The sequence below is a fragment of the Notolepis coatsorum genome (assembly GCF_963971535.1).
Source record: "Notolepis coatsorum genome assembly, chromosome: 13".
In the NCBI taxonomy this organism is placed as follows: domain Eukaryota; kingdom Metazoa; phylum Chordata; class Actinopteri; order Aulopiformes; family Paralepididae; genus Notolepis; species Notolepis coatsorum.
This window is the reverse complement of record NC_140177.1, coordinates 7,541,696-7,557,075: the sequence shown is the minus strand read 5'-3', so window position 1 is coordinate 7,557,075 and position 15,380 is coordinate 7,541,696. Positions and strand designations below refer to the sequence as shown.

The window sequence follows — 15,380 nt, the reverse complement described above, 5'->3', positions numbered from 1 at the left end:
TGTGTCTGTGTGTGTGTCTGTGTGTGTGTCTGTGTGTCTTTGCACAGACGTGTGTGTGTATTGTATGTGTGTATTGTATGTGTGTATGTATGTAATCAGCAGGTTTCTTATAAACAGGTGTTAACTCCACCTGCCTGCCTCACAACCCGCTGACTACCGGGACACAGGAATGTGTGTGTGTGTGTGTGTGTGTGTCGGTGTGTGTGTCTGTGTGACTGTGTGTGTGTGCTGTGTGTGTGTGTGTGTGTGTGTGTGTGTGTGTGTGTGTGTGTGTGTACAGGAATGTGTGTGTGTGTGTGTGTGTGTGTCGGTGTGTGTGTCTGTGTGACTGTGTGTGTGTGCTGTGTGTGTGTGTGTGTGTGTGTGTGTGTGTGTCTGTGTGTGGTGAGTCACAGACGTGTGTGTGTATTGTATGTGTGTATGTATGTGATCAGCAGGTTTCACAACCCGCTGACTACCGGGACACAGGAATGTGTGTGTGTGTGTGTGTGTGTGTGTGTGTATGTGTTTACAACCGGCCGGTCGAGTATATAAAGGAAAGGAGTATTTATATAAGGTAAATATAGCTACTCTCTCAAACAAACAAACGCTGCCCTCCTTCTTCAAGGCCTAACAATCAAAACAAACTAGAGTCTCGTCAAGTACTGAACAGGTCAAAAATAGATTAAATGCCAAGATGACGGTAGGTCTGAAAAACGTATGTAGATTCTCCTAGACTCACAGTCCCTTCTTCCCGCCTCTTGCGAGGAAAACCACCTTATATTACAGACCAAAAAAAATGGAATTAACCCTTTAGAACACTGCCTTCCTTTACCGGCCCGTTTGTCTTTCAATCTCTGCTCATATTATCACAGCTGGCTTCTCTGTAGCTACTTATTTACGGATGCACTATCTTCTATCTTCGTTCGTTTTTATTTGGCTTAAAAAGATCACAGTGAACTCACATCTTTCTCTGGAGCGCTGTTTCTCCTAGATGAGAATGAGTGTGTATGTGTCTCTGAGAGAGTTATGTGTGTATGTGTGTGTCGGTGTATGTGTGTGTGTGTGAATGTGAGAATGAGTGTGTGTGTGTGTGTGTGTGTGTGAGAGAGTATGTGTGTGTGTGGCGTGTACTAGTATATGCTTGTATGAGAGGGCCGGAACCTACAAAACAACCATGACACAGTTAACCACAGTTATAACAAGGAAGTGGGGAATGGGGAGAGTGTTTTGTAAAGGGTCAGAGAAAGTTTGACCAAAAAGGTCGAAAACATGCAATTAAAATTGATTAGCAAAATGCGCATTTATAGCCTGTTAAAAGAGGATTCGTCCTAGTGTCAACACCTCACCACTCGTGTTCGTTTTCTAGTCGTCCATCCAAACCAGTCACACAGCCAGCTCACTTTTTCCTCCCGCAGAATCTCTCACGGACATTATAATAAAAAGCACAACGCTCACCTTATCTTTGTCGACACCGGCAGAATGTCTACGGGAGAGGCCAGGAACTGGCCGTATGAAAGGCCCGGCAGGGCGTCCTACAGGTCAAGGGTCACCAAATGTTGTGGCTGATGGTTGTTAACACAGCAGGAGACGATATTTCCAATTTCAACAGGCAATTTGTTTAATGAAAGAAAGTTTTAACAGCAGAGCTATGGATCTAGCAGACGGTCACCACAGCTTGAACAAAAACACTCTAACTTCTCAACCCCTGTGCTTGTCAGATAATACCTTCCCAGCCCTGCCCCCACATGACAGATATGATGACGTGACATATTATATCAGATATGACATGACGTACATTAAGATGACACATAGATTTAACATCGAAGAGAGATAAAGACATTAAGAAGAACATAGATTTAACATCGAAGAGAGATGTGATTGAGTGAGATGTGTGTGTGTGTATATGTGTGTGTGTGAAAGAGAGAGTCAAGATTAAAATGAGTGTGTGTGTATGTGACTGAGTGAGATGTGTGTGTGTGAAAGAGAAATTAGTGTGTGTATGTGACTGAGTGAGATGTGTGTGTGTGAAAGAGAGAACAAGATGTCACAAGATTAAAAGGACAAGATGTGATGTACAAGATTAAAAGCACAAGATGTGATGTACTGAAATGTCTATCTGTCTATCTTAAAGTTGTTTTAAGAACATCAGCCGGACCGTCGCCCTAGTGTCTTTCAGTACTGCTAGTTGACCTATATTAAACTAGTTCACTCCATATACACATTTTCCACAACACATGTATGTCATATATGTTATGATGAATTGAAAATGGGGGACCCTGATGTAAACAAGACGAAAGTCTTTCTCTGGTCTGCATCCCCTTAACAATTGTATGTATTGAGCTGTACTGTACTGTACCCATTCTGCAATCTGTTAATAAACTTTTCAATCAATCAATCAATGGGAAACAATTGAACATATTGGTTGATGACGACCCTAGTTTACCTCACGAGGCAGCTAGATTCACGATCGCACAAGAATCCATCTCATCAGGCTTCCAAGTTATGAGCTTGTGGCCGAACCACACTGGTTCTAACCAATCGCCGTCCTGTGTGGAACTACAGGCAGCTACGGGCGTGGTGGTTTAGGTGTGACGTTTGCTCCTTCTTTGAATCAAATATTTCCTTGGTATTCGTATTCCTTTCAAAGACTGCAAGAATCACCTACCGACATGCTAACTACATAGCTAGCTTGCTCTTCGGTGCTCTCCTATTTGATCAACCATCTGTCTATCACCATCTATCAAGTCAGGCTATCTTCAACAATCAGATCAACAAACCATATGACAGAACCAAGTAAACGGTACCCTATCCCCCCCCCTCACAGTGAGCTGTGGTGTTCCACAAGGAAGCATACTAGGACCGCTACTATTCCTAATTTATGCAAATGACATGTCGTCAGCTTGTGACTGCAACTTGTTCCTGTTTGCGGATGACTCAGCCCTGCTGGTCTCTGACAAGAACAAGTTACAGGTTGAAAAAGCCCTCAGCTCGGAACTAGGCAAAATCTGCATATGGCTCGCCGACAACAAACTATCATTACACATGGGCAAAACAGAGTCCATTCTCTTCGGTTCAAATAACAAACTCAGCAAGACCGACGGCTTCTCGGTTACAGTGGGTGACAATATTATCACAAGGAAAGATGAAATTACCTACCTGGGTTCCATCCTAGAGGCTAATCTTTCCTGTGACAAAATGGCATCCAATGTAATAAAAAAAGTCAACCAACGAACGCGTTTCTTGTACCGGATCTCCTCACTGGTAAACAAGAATACCCTGAAGACTCTGGCAGGAGCACTCATTCAAGGGTACTACGACTATGCTTGCACCTCATGGTACCAAAGCACCTCAAAGGCACTAAAAAACTAATTACAAACATCTCAAAACAAGCTAGTCAGACTACTACTTGACCTGACTCCTAGAACCCACCTCACCCCTGCCCACTTTGACAACCTAGGATGGCTTAGAGTAGACGACAGAGTACAGCAACTTGCAATGGGCCTGGTCTACAAGATACACTACGCGACCAAGGTACCCATGTACATGTCAAAATACTTCCCAAAGGTCAGTGAATACCACGATCACAACACCAGAGGGAGCTCCACAAATCATGTAAAACCCAGATTCGGCTCAAACAAGGGACTAAACACGTTTCGCAATTATGCCACATCAATGTGGAACGCCCTACCTAAAGCTGTAAAGGAATGTGAATCACTACCCACTTTCAAAAACACTCTAAAAAAACACCTACGTGAGACTGCAATTCGAAACTGGCCCCTACAAATGTCCTAACCTAGTTGTACAGTAAATGACCAAGTAAGGCTTTGTCAGTATTCCAATGTACAGTGTAAAATGTGTGTGTGTCCCCTACCCAACCCCCCCCCCCCCCCCCCCACCTCCAATGTACAGCCCTCACCCAACCCACCCCACCCATCCAACCTCCTCCAATGTACAGTTTCTATGCCAAATGTATATACACTCCTTTTCTGGACACTTTTGTATCACAAACAGTACTGTATTTGCATGTATGTATGTATGTCATATATGGTATGATGAATTGAAAATGGGGGACCCTGATGTAAACAAGACGAACGTCTTTCTCTGGTCTGCATCCCCTTAACAATTGTATGTATTGAGCTGTACTGTACTGTACCCATTCTGCAATCTGTTAATAAACTTTTCAATCAATCAATCAATCAACACAGTTTTGAAAGTGCCTGCCCTTTTTCCTAGGATGCCTCCTCAGATGATTCTGTTTGCATCAGGTTAAACCCTAGTTGATATGGTATTCAACCTCTCAGCAGTATTTCAGGTTAAACCCTAGTTGATATGGTATTCAACCTCTCAGCAGTATTTCAGGTTAAACCCTAGTTGATATGGTATTCAACCTCTCAGCAGTATTTCAGGTTAAACCCTAGTTGATATGGTTTTTGTCGTATATTCTATGTACATATACTAGGTTAATTACAGTGTACACAGGTTGCTTAAATGGATAGAAGAAAGATAGAATGGTGGATGGTTTACCCCCTTATGACTCCTAGCCAGAGGGGAAATAAATGTGCAGTCTTGACAACAGAGCTTGAATTCAACTCATTATTTATTGCCAGAGGCCCAAAAGGTGGAAAGAGCAGGTTATGGCATACAGGGATTATTTTCATTTCATCAATCATGATGAATAACTGGTTATTGATGCTTTCACATTAAACAAGTCTGTACACACATGCTTTGTCAATGAAAGGGAATATACTATGCAATCACATGGTTAACCTGGTCTAACCTTATATTTAAACTAAACAACACCAAAACAGTGGTTCCATGGTTACTCACGTATTTGCAAAGTACATTCTCAGGTGGCACGGTTGGAGACCAGACGGAGTGTCTGGCCTTCTCTCTAACTTTCTGGATCTGGTTTTTATACTCAATAATATGTCATATTATGACATCACTCACTGTCTGGCCTTGTCTGCCCAATCAAAAGTTACAACCAAGGCATTTGTCTCCCTCCTGGGCTTGCCTTTCCAAATATGGTCATGTCATTTTCACACCTGGCGTCCTGCTGCCTGTGGCAGAGAGGCTTCTTTCTCCGCCGTGGATCAATTGGCAATTGTCCTTTCTTTGTGTTGGTCGTTGTATACTATAGCATTTCCAATGTAAATGGTTCATGTAATGAATTATAGATTTCCAACAATATCACAGTGTATTCTTTATCTATAGTTTGATACCAAATATTCCATAGGAGATAACACAAACCCTGTATTTGCCAGACTGAATTAATGGATTCTGAGATTTCCACTATTTATATATAAACATTCCAACAGAGAATTAGCAGAATATATTCTATTATCTTCACAGACAGTTGAAATTGTAATGACATTCAAATATCCCTTTCTATCTAATAAGTCAGATTAGTGTGATATAGTTGTGACAATTTCCATTAAGCTTGAGATATGCTCAGATGCAAGTCGGGGGTCTTCGGTCAGACCTCTGTCTCTGCTACAATCTGGTCACAGTGAGGTGTGACATTTATTTGCTTTGTTCTGGTGCTGGGAACATTACCATTCAGTCAACCAAGGTTCCCACACTAAGCGTGGAAAGATCTAATCATTCAGCTATTCTATATGTAATGCTACAGTTCAATACTAAGCAGTCTATATTTGAATTAAACTATCATAACTGACATTGGCAGTTACAGTGATGAACCAACAGCCTGCTTGCAGTTTAAGTTTTAACTAATACTTTTGAAATAGTTCTCTATAGACTGGTCTCTCCATAAGTTGGTGTTCCTGTTTGATTCCGCTTGGCCTCCTGCTCCAAGCTCTCACAGACATGCGACCTGTTTACTCCACAGATACAGTTTAGCATAGTGGGGGTTTTACGATGTTTAGTGTAGACCAGTCAGTTGAAACTGCCCCCAGGATCTAACCCCCCACCCTGTTATCTGGCATTTTGGTCACCCAACAGTTTACACATTGAACATTAGTTCATCATTTTCAAGTCAATGTTACCACATATTCAACCTCTCAGCAGTATTTCAGGTTAAACCCTAGTTGATCTGGTATTCAACCTCTCAGCAGTATTTCAGGTTAAACCCTAGTTGATATGGTATTCAACCTCTCAGCAGTATTTCAGGTTAAACCCTAGTTGATATGGTATTCAACCTCTCAGCAGTATTTCAGGTTAAACCCTAGTTGATATGGTATTCAACCTCTCAGCAGTATTTCAGGTGAAACCCTAGTTGATATGGTATTCAACCTCTCAGCAGTATTTCAGGTTAAACCCTAGTTGATATGGTATTCAACCTCGAGTCAGCAGCAGTGTTTCCCCTAAGATTTTTTTCAGGGGAGGTGGTAGGCCCCCAAAACTACTAGTGTTTTCGCGGGGAGCGCGTGTCACGGATACGTGGTGTCAAAAGTGTCATCATAGACGCGCGCAGTAAGGCGGTTGTTAGTATCTGTGCATTTCTCTACACTGAGCTGAAGTTAAACGATTGCACATACATTTGGTAAATAAATATTAACAAGGTGATTGATTGAATGAAAATTTTATTAACAGATTGCAGAATGGGTACAATACAGTACGGCTCAATACACACAATTGTTAAGGGGATGCAGACCAGAGAAAGACTTTGTCACATGGCTTTTTTACATACAGTTACGACTATGTTTGAGGTCTCACGGTGTTCCATTACACATACCATTTGAACACCACAGATACCACAAATTTTTCTATGAAAGAGAAACATTGGGAGGTTTTGTATCAGGTTTTTATTATCAATTACTAACGTCCTCGTATGAAACCCTTCAACTAGATACTGTCTGGAGGAGGGATATACCAGACCTGGAAAATGACTTTGATTGGCAAGGAGCCTGGGCAAATGTCCGACTTACATCAAGGAACCCGGATCATCAACAAATCAATCTGAACTATATTCACAGGACATACTTGACTCCTATAAGACTGTGCAGAATGGGGCTTAAACAAGACTCCAAATGCTCCCAATGTACAAATGGGGACGAAGGGACATTTATGCACATGTATTGGGACTGCCCACCAGTTAAGGCATTCTGGAAAGATGTGTCCCAACAATTATCAAAACTCGTATCTTGGAATATACCTGTACACCCCTTGGTATTACTATTGAATGATGTTTTTGAGTTTGCAGTGAATCCACAGCTAAAGAGATTGGTTTTATCGGGTATCACAGTAGCTAAAAAGCTGATCGCATCACGCTGGTTTCAACCGGAAAAAATTTGCCGGAAAGTTTGGTTTCTTACATATCTCGATGTGATATATCAAGAAATATCTACAGCAAGAATTCTGGGTCTCAATGAATCCAAAATGTCAATGTGGGTAGAAGTGGTGGAGAGAATAAAAGCTAGCTTATAATGGTAGTGTCTGGTTAGGAGTGAGGGATAATGGAGGTACTATCCAAGGAGGGGTCCGGGAGGGGGGGGTTCGAGCTGGAGCATATGTGTGTAGGGTTTTAGAAAATAGGTATTAGGGGTATGTTCTATATAAACATTTATATAATTGTAATTTCGCTGGATATACACTGTATACGGTTAAAATGTTATTATAGACTCTTTTTGTTTTATCTTGTTTCTGTACTTGCATGTAATTTTAACCACCTTGACTGATAGTTTCATTATGCATTATGTGTTGAGTACTGACTTTTAATAATTTTTGTTTTGCAATAATAAAAAAAAATATAAAAAAAATAAAAAAGACTTTGTCTTGTTTACATCAGGGTCCCCAATTTTCAATTCATAATGAATTGTAAGTAAGGGTGCAATTAGCACCGTGCAATCCATTCTTTGTGGATCTAGCCCTGAGACTTGTTACTCACGATGCTAGTCAGTCTCGGAGTTGTCTCGGAATGAATTTGGTAGCTTTTTTCTGCATCTCCGTAGACCGTGCCGCACCACCGTTTTAATGTCTTAGTGAAGATTGATTTATATGAAAACCGATTTATGTATAATTTAGCTAGCTCACCAACGTCACTGTGATTAAAGCAAACTTTAATAAAAAAGAATATTAAAAAATAAAAATTAAAAATTATTATAATTTTTTCTGGAGGGGCGGGCCGCACCACCAAGGCAATGGTAGGGGAAACACTGAACAGTAATTCCAAGTCCCACTAAGTGTGTCTCTCTCTCTTGGTAATCATAATAATCTTAACTATTACCCACTTCATGTATGAGTCTGTGACTGAACGTGCTTCTCATCTTGACTTAACTCTGATTAGCACTATGCTCGGTAGTACTAATTTATATAATTTATACCTGTACATTGTATATTAATATATATCACCAATGTATATCACCTCTCCTCTCCTCTCCTCTCCTCATCACCTCTCCTCCTCTCCTCTCCTCTCCTCTCCTCTCCTCTCCTCTCCTCTCCTCTCCTCTCCTCTCCTCTCCTCTCCTCTCCTCTCCTCTCCTCTCCTCTCCTCTCCTCTCCTCTCCTCTCCTCTCATCTCCTCTCATCACCTCTCCTCTCATCACCTCTCCTCCTCTCCTCTCCTCTCCTCTCTTCTCCTCTCCTCTCCTCTCCTCTCCTCCTTTCCTCTCCTCTCCTCTCCTCTCCTCTCCTCTCCTCTCCTCTCCTCTCCTCTCCTCTCCTCTCCTCACCTCACCTCACCTCTCCTCTCCTCTCCTCTCCTCTCCTCTCCTGTCCTCTCCTCTCCTCTCCTCTCCTCTCCTCTCCTCTCCTCTCCTCTCCTCTCCTCTCCTCTCCTCTCCTCTCCTCTCCTCTCCTCTCCTCTCCTCTCCTCTCCTCTCCTCTCCTCTCCTCCAGACCTGGGCTGCATGTACAAGCTGTTCAGCCGCTGGCCCAACGGCCTGAAGACCATGTGTGAATGCATGAACTCGTACCTGAGGGAGCAGTGCAAGGCCCTGGTGTCGGAGGAGGGCGAGGGCAAGAACCCCGTCGACTACATCCAGGTACGGATTAGGGCTGTCTTAAATACTTCCAAGCTTCGAAGCTTTGTTCGATGGGCATGGGATTCGAATGGGAAAATAAACTTTGAAAAAATAAAAAAGAAATCAAAGATTTTTAATATTTCTTTTTTGCAAAATCAACTCTGCCTCTCTTTGTTAACTACAACAAGCAATCCTGTTTGTTATTTAAGATGAGGTCGGACTCGGCACTGACAGATTTGTGTTCATTGTGCTGCTTTTATAAAGCCTCAAATGACGGCTTACAATATTTCATGAAAGCAAAGTATTTCGTTTGTCTAAGATTTAAAAAGGTTTAAACTTTACAGCACTGACGGGGCGGCTAGGTGGTGTAGTGGGCAAGGCACTCGCCACCAGTGTGGAGACGCTAGGATTCGCGTGTTCGAATCCAGCTCTCCACATTGTTTTCAGTTTAGCTGGTCGTCCGCAGTAATACACATTGGCCGTATTACGGGGAGGGAAAACTGAAGGGTGGGGATCGAACGTTGTGAACAAGCGACTCCTACAAGTCGGTTGGTGCGCCTGCGCAGTAGAATCAGGAAGTGTCGGGGGGGAGCGTGAGCCTCCCACGCGTTACTCCTCGACACTGAGAGATCGAGCTGCGCAGGTGAAAAGATGCGACTGCTGTTACCTCAAGTACCGGAGGGGACTTGTGCTATGTATGACTTAGTCCACATTGCAGCCGGCTTGTGGGAGGCAAGAAACAGCGTTCATGACAGGGGGGAGGGTTGAATTGGATGATACGAAATTGGGATGGGAGAAAATATAGAAAAATGGGAGAAAAAGTGGATAAAAAAAAAAACTTTACAGCACTGACAAAGTTGACAAAGTGCTGTACAAGTCCCACAACATAAAAAAATCGACTCTCGGCCCCGAAGCTTCGAATGCCAAAAAATAATTCGAAGGTCAGCCCTAGTACAGAGTCCTGAGGTCACGCTCGGAGTTTCCATCGGACCGGTTTCATGTCAAAATAGGGCGAAAAAGTCCTTCTGAATATTACGTTTCTTTTTATAAAAAAAAATTACCCAGAGAAATCTCAATCATTATACCACTTGCAGATCAGAGCGAGAGCTGTTATACCACTTGCAGATCAGAGAGCTGTTACACCACTTGCAGATCAGAGAGCTGTTACACCACTTGCAGATCAGAGAGAGCTGTTACACCACTTGCAGATCAGAGAGAGAGCTGTTACACCACTTGCAGATCAGAGAGAGAGAGCTGTTACACCACTTGCAGATCAGAGGGAGCTGTTACACCACTTGCAGATCAGAGAGAGAGCTGTTACACCACTTGCAGATCAGAGAGCTGTTACACCACTTGCAGATCAGAGAGCTGTTACACCACTTGCAGATCAGAGAGAGAGCTGAACTGAAGGTGAAAGTGGAGTCATGGTTGTATGTTAGTGGTGCACGATATATCGGCCGCCGATATAATATCGGCCGATATGCTCCTTTATTTACACATCGGTATCCGGCCGTATAAAATTGTTTTTTATTAATTATTCATTTATTTTGCAACATGTTTTGGTCTTAAATTGTTTCAAAATATCAGTAATTTCTGAAAATAAATTACAAAAGTAAAAAAAAATAAAAAAAAGCGTTTTCGAAAATAGCTCCTTATTTGATTATCATAAACAAGTGTTTTCTATACAGAGATATCGACATCGGTAAATATCGGTATCGGCCAGAACAGCAATATTAATATCGGTTATCGGTATCGGCCACAATTTTCACATCGGTGCATCACTATTGTATATCAAACAAATGCACACAGTGACATCAACTCCTCCTCCAATTCTCCCTCCTCCTCTTCCTCTTCCTCCTCTCATCCTCCTCTCCTCCTCCTCCTCCTCCTCCACTCTCTCCTCCTCCTCCCACTCCCACTCCTCCTCTCCTCCTCCTCCTCCTCCTCCTCCTCCACTCTCTCCTCCTCCTCCCACTCCCACTCCTCCTCTCCTCCTCCTCCTCCTCTCTCCACTCTCTCCTCCTCCTCCTCCTCCTCCTCCTCCTCCTCCTCCTCCTCCTCCTCCTCCTCCTCCTCAGGGCCTGCTGGAGCTGAAGACGCGCTTCGACCGTTTCCTCCTGGAGTCCTTCAACAACGACAGGCTCTTCAAGCAGACCATCACCGCAGACTTTGAGTACTTTCTGAACTTCAACTCCCGCTCGCCAGAGTACCTCTCTCTCTTCATGGACGACAAGCTGAAGAAGGGGGTGAAAGGGGTACGCAGCTCCAACACATCACTGGTTTATTTCACTATTTAACCCTTTCACTACCACACTACAGAAGGTTAACATTTCACTACCACACTACAGAAGGTTAACCCTTTCACTACCACACTACAGAAGGTTAACCTTTCACTACCACACTACAGAAGGTTAACCTTTCACTACCACAATACAGAAGGTTAACCCTTTCACTACCACTACAGAAGGTTAACCCTTTCACCACCACACTACAGAAGGTTAACCTGTCACTACCACACTACAGAAGGTTAACCTTTCACTACCACACTACAGAAGGTTAACCTTTCACTACCACACTACAGAAGGTTAACCTTTCACTACCACACTACAGAAGGTTAACCCTTTCACTACCACTACAGAAGGTTAACCCTTTCACCACCACACTACAGAAGGTTAACCTTTCACTACCACACTACAGAAGGTTAACCTTTCACTACCACACTACAGAAGGTTAACCTTTCACTACCACACTACAGAAGGTTAACCTTTCACTACCACACTACAGAAGGTTAACCTTTCACTACCACACTACAGAAGGTTAACCTTTCACTACCACACTACAGGCGTTTAACCCTTTCACTACCACACTACAAAAGGTTAACCCTTTCACTACCACACTACAGAAGGTTATCCTTTCACTACCACACTACAGAAGGTTAACCTTTCACTACCCACTACAGAAGGTTAACCGTTCACTACCACACTACAGAAGGTTAACCTTTCACTACCACACTACAGAAGGTTAACCTTTCACTACCCACTACAGCAGGTTAACCTTTCACTACCACACTACAGACGGTTAACCCTTTCACTACCACACTACAGAAGGTTAACCCTTTCACTACCCACTACAGCAGGTTAACCTTTCACTACCACACTACAGAATGTTAACCATTTCACTACCACACTACAGAGGGTTAACCGTTTCACTACCACACTACAGAAGGTTAACCCTTTCACTACCACACTACAGAAGATTAACCTTTCACTACCACACTACAGAAGGTTAACCTTGTATTACCACACTAGAGCCGATTACCCCTTTCACTACCACACTACAGAAGGTTAACCCTTTCACTACCACACTACAGCAGGTTAACCTTTCACTACCACACTACAGAAGGTTAACCGTTTTACTACCACACTACAGAAGGTTAACCCTTTCACTACCACACTACAGAAGGTTAACCTTTCACTACCACACTACAGAAGGTTAACCTTTCACTACCACACTAGAGCCGGTTACCCCTTTCACTACCACACTACAGACGGTTAACCCTTTCACTTCCACACTACATAAGTTTAACCCTTTCACTACCACACTACAGAAGGTTAACTCATTCACTACCACTGTGGTAGTGAAAGTTTAACCATCTGTAGTATGGTAGTGAAAGGTTAACCTTCTGTAGTGTACTACCATATAATACCCTGTACTACCATATAATACCCTGTAGTACCCTGTACTACCATATAATACCCTGTAGTACCCTGTACTACCATATAATACCCTGTAGTACCCTGTACTACCATATAATACCCTGTAGTGCAGCACAGTGGTGTAGTGGTTAACACTGACGCCTCACAGCAAGAATGTCCAGGGTTCGATTCCCGCTTGGGGACCAGGTTTCCATGATGCCAGTTACCCAGGTGGGGTATCTCCCAGGCCTTTCTGTGTGGAGTTTGCATGTTCTCCCCGTGCTCGCAAGTGTTTCCCCCCCGATAAGATAAACCCAATGGAAAAACATGCACAACAACAGATCGTTAACGCTGTGGCGTCCTTGACGAAGACGGACAGGAGCACTTGGATTGGTCCCCTGGCGCGGCTCGCGTTGACGCCTGTCTGCTCCCGGCTGCCCTTGGGGGGGAAGGACGACGGGATGGGTTAATCGCAGAGACGAATCGCATCGGCGATCCTACAGAGACAATGCATGCGTGTGTGTTCCGGTGTGTGTGTGTGTGTGTGTGTTGAGGATAATTGCATGCCAATTAAAGACCTCTGATGCAGGTCTAATGCAGGTCCTGCATTATTATTATTATTATTATTATTATTATTATTATTATTATTATTATTATTATTATTATTATTATTATTATTATTATTATTATTATTAATTATTATTATTATTATTATTATTATTATTATTATTATTATTATTATTATTATTATTATTATTATTATTATTATTATTATTATTATTATTATTATTATTATTATTATTATTATTATTATTATTATTATTATTATTATTATTATTATTATTATTATTATTATTATTATTATTATTATTATTATTATTATTATTATAGTGCCATGTACTACCATATAATACCCTGTAGTGCCATGTACTACTATATAATACCCTGTAGTGCCATGTACTACCATATAATACCCTGTAGTGCCATGTACTACCATATAATACCCTGTAGTGCCATGTACTACCATATAATACCCTGTAGTGCCATGTACTACCATATAATATCTTGTAGTGCCATGTACTACCATATAATACCCTGTAGTACCATGTACTACCATATAATACCCTGTAGTGCCATGTACTACCATATAATACCCTGTAGTATACCATGTACTACCATATAATACCCTGTAGTGCCATGTACTACCATATAATACCCTGTAGTGCCGTGTACTACCATATAATACCCTGTAGTGCCATGTACTACCATATAATACCCTGTAGTGCCGTGTACTACCATATAATACCCTGTAGTGCCGTGTACTACCATATAATACCCTGTAGTGCCGTGTACTACCATATAATACCCTGTAGTGCCATGTACTACCATATAATACCCCCCTCACCTATAGCCTACTGTAGTCTTGTGGAGGAATGACCAGCTCTAGACCCCCCTCACCTATAGCCTACTGTAGTCTTGTGGAGGAATGACCAGCTCTAGACCCCCCTCACGTATAGCTACTGTAGTCTTGTGGAGGAATGACCAGCTCTAGACCCCCCTCACCTATAGCCTACTGTAGTCTTGTGAAGGAATCGATCAGGGCCGATCCCTAGTTCTCTTCATTCCTACCTCCGCCGGTTGACGCCGACCTCAGCTACCCTACACTCCTGTGGGAAACACTGTGTATTAACACTTTGAGTGCCGCCTTGTTTTCGGGACTCATCTATTCAGTGCCACGCTGTAAACAATAGGAGTCCGTCACCTTGTTTGTAGAGCTATATTATATATTATAGCTATGGATACAATACTAGGGTAATTTGACACTGAGTTTCTTCCGGTCAAGATGCAAAGAAAGAAGAAAAAAAATTCCATCCATACGTTCCCGTTTTATACCGTGGTGAATATGAGTGTTATTTCAGAATGATCCGGGCTAATTCCTGGGAGGCTGCTTATAAGCCGCAACGTGTATTCTACTAAATCCATCCGTTTTGTCCCTACACACGCTACAATTAAAAAAGCAAATGCATATGATGGGTATTATGTTTCATCATGAATGCATGAAAGGGGGGGGGGGAGTTGATGCTTTGATCGCCATCAACGGAATACGTTATGCACTACCATTACACATACGCTCGGATCGCAATGAAAACATGCTTGGATCAACGCAAGATTGATATCATATAGCCCTTACCTTGACTAGGATGTACCTCAAAAAGAATATTCCAATTATCTGATCGCCATTCCAAGTATTGATGTCCATCGTGTCGCCAACATAATCCACCACGCAACACAAATCGGGAGTGTTTGATTCTCTTCAATCCGAGCGTTATAACCGCTCGTCCTGCCCGGAGAAAAATAGCCGAGCCGGACCCATATAATCGACGCACAGCCCAAGACACAAGGTTTCAAAGGGTGCTCGATACCCCCACCTGGTAGGATGTGGCCAGTACCTTCTGAGTCCCAGTATGCCTTTTCCAGGCAACATACAGCTCCCTGACATTGGATAGGGTATTAAAATCGGAAAAAAGGGAAAAACAACCCAGAAACGCGTTAACACGTGATTGGCACTGAAAGGGGGTAATTTGGCATATTCCCTGTTTTGAATAAGCTCAGTTGTACAGAATGTTTTCACGCTCAAAGGAAAACACTGCTGCCTTTTTGTTTTGGGTACCTTTCCCCCCCATGCTTCTCTGACCCTCTCCTCCTCTCCTCCCCCTCTCCTCCTCTCCTCCCCCTCTCCTCTCCTCCTCTCCCCTCCTCCTCTCCTCATCTCCTCTCCTCC

General features: G+C 42.7%; 1 pseudogene across 1 annotated transcript in view; it reads left to right on the top strand.

The window, feature by feature from the left end:
- LOC311238796 (cullin-3-like) overlaps window positions 1-15,380 on the top strand; it is a 158,930-nt pseudogene that overhangs the window by 58,961 nt on the left and 84,589 nt on the right. The window contains exon 8 of the transcript in view: window positions 11,109-11,158. The product of the transcript in view is annotated as a cullin-3-like (transcript). The remainder of the gene's footprint in view (window positions 1-11,108; window positions 11,159-15,380) is intronic.